Below are 8327 nucleotides of genomic sequence, written 5' to 3'. Positions count from 1 at the left end.
ATGGTAGTGACTTCTACCTTGCTCTTCTAGTCGGAATACTTCATTCTCATCCTTATCTTCATGTATCTCAATACCACAAGAAGACCATTAGGTTTTCTTTCTCCTTCAGCCTTAACATCCAAGGTTGCGAGGGGACTCCTACCCTTTCTTTATATTCTATAGGTTTCACCAATTGTCTTTCACATCGGCCTCAGCCTCTCCTCGCTCTCTCTTGCAGGCTGAATCCCCTAAAAATACCTCTCTCCAATCTCTAAAGACGTTTTTTAGTTTTGCATGGGCATTTTTAACAAGTGGCAACCTTCCCAAATGGTTTTTCCAGTATTTTTCATAATTGAATATTAATTTTCAATCTTTAAATACTTAAAATTAATCTAATATTTATTTCGTTGCCTTAAAAAATAATCTGACTGACCAATAATTAAATTGGATAGGCAAATTCCATTTTCGAGTGTCTCTACATCATCTTTGACCATGAGATTGGCGTTAAGTATCATTAAATGCCACTTCTCTAGTGTAATCAACTAACACTTATGGCCAAATGGATGACCTAGGCCAACAACTGGCACCAGATACCACCAAGTATTTGTGCGACATAACTTATAGCAACTTTTGCCTTTGACATCATGTGATTTCTTTAGATCCCGGGTTCGTAAATTTACTTTAACCCTAGTTGCACCTCACATGTGCAACATTTACTTAATCATGTGATTAAAAATTAATCCACATGTTAATTGAGGTTTCAAAAAAAACATGTCCTCATGAGAGCACTCCCCCTTGAAATCCTTACAATTGTCCTCGATTGCACTGCCAAATGTATCAAAAGCAAAGTACTACATTGGAATTTCCATAGGACATCATGGTCAACACAACATTGCGCACTACTGTTCAACCATTCCTATACCCAACATATGCTGAAAATTACTAGCCAATATAACATAGCATAAGACTCACAAAGAATTTCAAAAACATTGCCAGATTATCATGTGACATGTCCATTTCTCATGAACTCAACTCATTTGGTATAACCAAACCATAGTATAGCAAAAATCAAGCATAAACCATGGCTAAAACATTAATGGCATGATAACATATGCTGTTGTCCATGGAACTAGATGTAAACCATTGAAAACTAAGTATAATCTGATCATAAACTGATCACCTACTGATCTGAGAACTGATCACAAACTGTTGCAAATGTGACCCCAAACTTATCACAAACTCATTGCAAAAACTGACCAGCAATCAATGTAAAAACTGATGCACAACTGATTCAAAAAGTGACCATAAACGGTTCTCAAGTTGATCAAAAACTGAGCTGAAACTGATGAGAATTTTTGTCTCAAAATTGAGGAAAAATTCATGCTAAATTGATCATAAGCTGATGCAAAAGTACAGTTCCAGTGCTTGAGTAAAACTCATACTCATCTGCATACATCTTAGTGACTAGTTCACTAAGTAGTGATCTCATGGCAAACATATTGTCAGTGCAGTACCTTGGATGCATGCTGAATACATCCAAGATCCACTACATACGAGAGCTGTCCATAACTGGAGGAGGGGAAGTGCTACCTCCCCCTTGAGCATCAGGCAATACTCTGGACCCTTGCTTTGCTGAACCTGACAAAGCCCAAACTAAAGTCGGCTCTAACTGAAAGGCATCTAGGTAAAGCTGCAACAACTGAGGATGGTTTGCCAAGTCATGCTCTTCCATCCGTTTGGCATCCATTGGTGAATAATTCTGAAAGCATCTCTTGGAAACTTTACATTTGACATTTCTTTCCTTATGTGCCAAAATCTGCTCAAGTATCAAAATCTCATCTAGCTCCTCAACCTCAAGCTGAATTTCAGCAGACATATCCTCTGGCACATCACCATGAAAAGGCCTCAACAAACTAACATGAAAGGCATTGTGTATTCGCCAATGTGGAGGTAATTTCAGCCGATATGCCACATTGCTGATCTTCTCCAATACCTGAAAGGCCCATAGTATCTCATACTCAACTTCGGATACAATCTTTCTCTTCCTTTCATCTTTTTCAACCTTGCCTTTTCAAAACGCAACAATACATAATTACCCTCTGCAAACTGCAAAGCACGTTTGTGGCGATCAACTGCCCTCTTTTACTTTTCTTGCGAACTTTGAAGTGCATATTTTATCTTTGCATAGGCCACATCCAAGTTTTCCACATAACGATCAGCCTGAAAGATCTTATCCTTAGTTTGCAGAATAGGTGGTACCTTCTTGTCACCCTCAACTTCCTCAAATGGAGCTTTGCTTGTAAAACTATGCACTGTGTTGTTATAAGCAAACTCAACCAAGGGCAAATTTTGCTCCCATTGTGTCTTGTGGTCTGAAACATAGCACCTTAAAAAATTTAACACTATGGAATTTTCTTTCTCAGACTGACCATCTGTCTGCGGATGGAAGGATTATGAGAATTTCAGCGTGGTACCCATATTCTCAAACAAGCCCTTCCAAAATAAACTGGTCATCCAGGGGTCTCGATCACTAATGATCGACTCTGGCATACCATGATACTTAAAAATGCGTTGCAAAAACAATCATGCCATATGATCAGCCTTTATTTTCTTCTTTACCGGAATGAAATGGGCTTGTTTGCTAAATCTGCAAATGATAGTCCATATCCCATCATTCCTTGTAGGTATCTTAGGAAGCTAAAAAATAAAGTCCATTGCAATGCTCTGCCAAGGCCTATCTGGAATAGGCAAGGGTTGCAATAAACCCAACATCTTTTGTCTATCATGCTTTACTTTTTGGCATACGATGCATATTCTAACAAACTATTCTACATCATGCCTCAAAGCTGGCCAATCAAAGAAATGCTCCGCTGCCTTGACCGTGGCATCAATACCTCTATGTCTTGCATACGAAGGAACATGACTTTCAGTGATAACTCTAGGCCTTAACTGCTTTGTGGCACATAGTCGTCCATGCATCATTAGAAATCCATCTCTTAGCACAAAGTGTTCATGCCTTTGGCCATTGCAAAGCTGATCATAAACATTAGCAAAGTCCGAATCAGCAACATATTACTCTTTCATGGCATCCAACTCAGTGTGATAAACCATGCTGACAGCTGAAATTTGTGGCTTATGTGACAGTGCATCAGCCACAACATCCTTTTTACCATCAATATGTACAATCTGAAAATGAAACATAGAAAGAAAATTTGCCCATCTCATATGCTTCTCTGACAACTTTGTCTGCTTCAGAAAGTACCTCAAAGTTTGATGGTCAGTTTGCACTATAAAATCAACCCCCAACAACGCATGAATTATAGCCAAGAGCTCTTTCTCATAGACCTGTAAATTCTTTTTTGCACCGTGGAGAATTATGCTCTCATAAGCCACAACTCGGCCGTCCTGCATAAGAACAGCCCCAATGTTGCTACCACATGTATCACATTGAACTACGAATAGGATTTGAAGTCGTCTTTTCCTTCGACTTTTCAAATGCTGAAAGTTTGGTTGCTGTCTGTCTAAATGGCATATCCTTCTTCTGCAAGGCATGCAATGGAGATGCAACTTCAACAAACCCGCGTATATACTTCCTGTAGTAAGAACATAAATCCAAAAAGCTGCAGATCTCATGCATATTCCTCAAAGGTGGCGCCATGACTGTATTGCTTCAATCTTTGCAGGGTCCATGCGAATACCATCAGTCGATACAATATGCTCCAAAAAGTGGATTTCATGCAAAAAGAATTCACTTTTCTTGTCATTGATAACCAACCTATGGTCACATAGTTCATTGAATACAATATCCAAGTGTCTTCTATGCTCTATCTTGTTCTTTGAATAGACAATCATGTCATCAAAGAAAGTGCCCCAAATCCTCTATGTGGCCTGAAGATACGATCCATCATCCAATTAAAAGTGGCAGGAGCATTCGTAAGTCCAAAAGGCATAACAAGAAACTCATACAATCCAAGAGATGTTCTGAAAGCTATCTTAGGCACATCTTCCAGTCTAATGTGTATCTGATGATACCCACTTTTCAAATCTATACGGTTAAATATGGTTGCCCCTTGCAATCTATTCATAACGTCATTGATCCGAGGAATTGGAAAGTGATTCTTTATTGTGATCTTGTTTAGAACGCGATAATCAATCCATATACACCATGAATCATCCTTTTTTTGCACCAAAAGCACCAGAGAACAAAAAGGAGATGAGCTGGGCTGAATCAACCCTTTTTCCAACAGCTCATTTACTTGACTCATAATCTCCTCTTGTTGGGCTGCACTGACTATGTAGGGTGGCTTATTAGATGGGCTACTTTCGGAGATAAGATCTATGACATGATCCTCTAGCCTTTCAGGTGGTAGTTGCCCTGGAAGTGACTGAGAGAAGCAATCAGCATACATTTTTAGAAATAACATGCGATCCTTCTCTAACTTAGACATGTTTCCAACATTCTCACTATCATATTTATCCTTAAAAACCAAGTACACTGAAAGATGATTTTTCATTACTTTAGAAATGGCAATTGCAGATACAAGAGGGACAGATTCGCCTTTCAACTTTACATCAAGTGTGAGTACCTTTCCCTTATGTTGAATAGTGATCTTTTTTGCATGAGAATCAATCATTGCATGCATACGGTGACACCATGGCATACCAAGCAATACATCATAACCCTCAAGTGGAGCAATGAAGAACTCTTCAATGTCCAAATATCCTTGTATGTGCAACCGAAGCTCTCCAATGAGCAGTGTGATAGGCTTTGCATGGCCTTTACATGCCATTCCAACTTCCCTCATGGGTCCCATCTCATCCTCTCTAATGCCTAGACGGGTGGCCATGTCAACAGAGATGAAGTTGACTCGTGCACCATTATCAAAGAAAATCAATGCATTTTGATCCCTAATTTTGCCCATTTTGCACAACTTAGTAGCATTATCATTGGACTGATCACTAACAACATCGGGCACCAATCCCACTGATGTTTTAGGCTTCTTTCCTTTAGAATCTCCCTAATTGTTTGATTTTCCAGCTTGTTGTCTATTGGGACAGTCCCTTGCAATGTGACCCTCCTGTTCACAAATAAAATACTTATTTGCAGCCATCAATTCCCTACATTTTGCCACTGTTTCGAGCCCTTTCTTTGTTGTTTTGGCCTCTTTTCAAACTTATTTTCAGATCTGCCCCTTTTGTCAGCCTTAAACAACTTTTTATTCGGCTTCTCCCCACTCTCTAGGAAGTCGGAATCCTTTGCATGCAGCAAAGCATCGGCTGTAGCAGCAGTCTCTATAAGCTGAGACATGCTAGACATGGTGGATTTAATGCAAATATCCCTGATTCCTTTGGGCAGCCCACAAACATATTTTTTCACTTGCTCATGAAGGGATACGGGGCGATAAGAAATAGTAGGCAGCAATGCATCCCAAAACTTCTTATTATATTGCTCCAAATTCTTACATTCCTTAGCATCCAGCTTATTACAAGCTGTCATGATGTCCACCTCAAATGTACTTGTCAACCAATTCGATGCAAACATTTGCTTGAATTGTACCCACGTTGACGGTGCTTTATCTTGCATCAAAAGAGTGGACCACGACTGTAATGCATTCCCTTTTAAGAAAGTGGCTGCCTTTCGAATCTTTGAGGACTCCGTGAAGTTCCCCTCTGAATAGGTTGCATCAAATTGTTGAATGAAAGTCAAAGATTTCAGCCTATCTTATACACCGCTGAAGGACTTAAACTTCACTCCTTTTCCACCCTCATCAGAGTCTTTTACTGCCCTTTGGGTGTGAAGTTGTCATGCACTGGCTGCTACAAAAAGGATGCATTTGCTGAATTTACATCAAAACCAGCGCCAAACGGAGCATTTGCATGACCAACATTCATTCCTTGAGCCCCATAAGCATTCGAGGGTGCAGATACAGTACCAAACATGCTACTTTGTGCCCCAGGCATCAAGCCAGTGCTACCATACATAGGGTTTTGCATACCATAGGGATTTGTACCATACATTGCCATACATTCCCGTATGCGGTTCTTGTCCAACCATAGCATGAAAAATTGTGCTTCCACCAAAATATCCTGGCTGTCCAAAATCCATTGGATTGACACTTTTGTGATGGCCTTGCACTTGCATTCCTTGCCCCATAGGTATCAACTGTTTTATTTCATTAGCATCTTTGGGAGCTTCAAATGAAGGGTTTGGCATTATCTTCAGTGTATCTTGCTGTTCCGAAGGTGTAGAAGGCGTCTTCTTCTTCTTGCCTTTGTTGTCCTTCTTTGGAGCATTTAAAAATCAAGTAAATTGAGGATCCTTTGCCAATTTAGCAAAGAGATTTACTGCTCTCCTCATCCGATTATCAAATTCCTCTTTACTTTGCTGATCATCAGCCTCCTTATGTCCTGAAGGCCGTGCATCTTGCCCAACAGCAACATTTTCAACTTGTTGACCATGGTTTGAGCCTTGTCCATGGTCAGGCATTGCATTTCCTTCATTCCCATGTGAACGTTCATACTAAGAGGCATCATCATTGCTTGAGTCCATCTCACTGTATGAAGACATATTGTTGTAATTTCTCACCTAAGAGTAAAAATCAGTACTAGCACAAAGCTTTGGCTTGCAATCAGGTGCCTTGGGCCCACCAAATCAAGGGATTGAGTGGTATCCTGGCAATGGAACCATGTAACTAGCCTTCCTTCCGTGGATGGGTAGTAAATCCCTGATTACAACTTAATTACAATAGCAAACAATTAGTGCAAATCTGAAAATACAAATTTACCTATTGACCTTGGATAATGCACACCCAATTAGCCCTAAAATTGGCACCCCTTTCGGTATTACTTTAGCTTTATTGAAGAAGAAGTTGATTTACAATGGGATTCTTCCAATCCCTTTCGGTATTCCAACTCTCCTTACTCTAAAATCACCAGCAAGTCTTTAATCTGATTTGCCCCTTGATTCGGGCAATCAATTGGCCTTCATCTGCTTTGATGGAGATGAAAAACGCCCCAAATTCAATTATTTGCTAGTCCCTCCACTTGAATAGGCTAAAAAACAGCTTCAGCCTTGTTGAATCCAAGTCTTGGAGCTTCTAATTTTTGGCACGCTTCATGAGGCTACTGCTAAACCCTAATTTCTGCTGCAAATTAGGGTTTACAGCGGGAAAATCTGAATTTTCTCAGCCTCCAAGGATCCAAATGTTGAGATCTTCGGAGCAAGGCTGTGAAATGGCTAGGAGATGAGAGGGAAAGCTGTAGAGAAAAAATTCAGAGTTTTGTTGCAAAGAATGACTGAAAATTAGTCAAATGTAGTTGCTGCCTTGCCACAACAGCATGTAGATGCAAAGAACTAAAGAAAATCAATCATTTACTATTGTTGCCCTATCTCAACAGCTTGTAGATGCTGTCACCTGCTATTGATTGGTCTCGTTCTGCCCATGGGTGCCTCAGAAGATCCTCCAATGGCTACAAATCAGACCAGCAGCCTCTCCTCCCTCTCTCTTGCAAGCTGAATTCCCTAAAAATGCCTCTCTCCAATCTCTAAAGACGTTTTTCAATCTTGTGTGGGCATTTTTAACAAGTGGCAACCTTCCCAAATAGTTTTTGTAGCATTTTTCATTATTAAATATTAATTTTTAGTCTTTAAATACTAAAGAATAATCTAATAATTATTTCGGTGCCTTGAAAAATAATCTGACTAGCCAATAATTAAATTGGCTAGGCAACTTCCATTTCCAAGTGTCTTTGCATCATCTTTGACCATTAGATTGGCGTTAGGTACCATTAAATGTCACTTCTCTAGTCTTACCAACTAACACTTATGGCCAAATGCATGACCTAGGCCAACAACTGTCACCAGATACCACCAAGTACGTATGCAACATAACTTATAGCAACTTTTGCCTTTGACATCGCATGATTTCTTCAGATTCTGGGCTCATAAATTTACTTTAACCCTAGTTGCACCTCACATGTGTAACATTTACTTAATCATATGATTAAAAATTAATCCTCATATTAATTGAGGTTTCCAAAAAAACATGTTCTCATGACAACAATTGACAAGTATCCTTTGTCCAATACCTTGTCCTCTTTGGGGTGACTACTTTGACTTCCTTAGTAAGGTAATTATCACTCTATAGTCTTGGTAGGCCATTGGGGAACCGACATGCATCCTTTGTCTGATGCCTTGGTTGCTTTGGGGTGGGACCCCTCGGGTTAAAAATAGACTTGAGCTTTTCTTACAGTACCTTTCTAGTTTCAGTTTTGGGCCTGAGAGGGAATGTTGAGCTAAAAATTAATTGTCCTTTGATTAACTCTTTAAAACCGCCCCAAAACAGTAA

The sequence above is a fragment of the Lygodium microphyllum genome, chromosome 1, assembly GCF_053477565.2.
Source record: "Lygodium microphyllum isolate KBCC chromosome 1, Lygodium_microphyllum_v1.1.10, whole genome shotgun sequence".
Taxonomy (NCBI): Eukaryota; Viridiplantae; Streptophyta; class Polypodiopsida; order Schizaeales; family Lygodiaceae; genus Lygodium; species Lygodium microphyllum.
The sequence above is the reverse complement of the archived record's forward strand: the minus strand, read 5'-3'. Positions refer to the sequence as shown.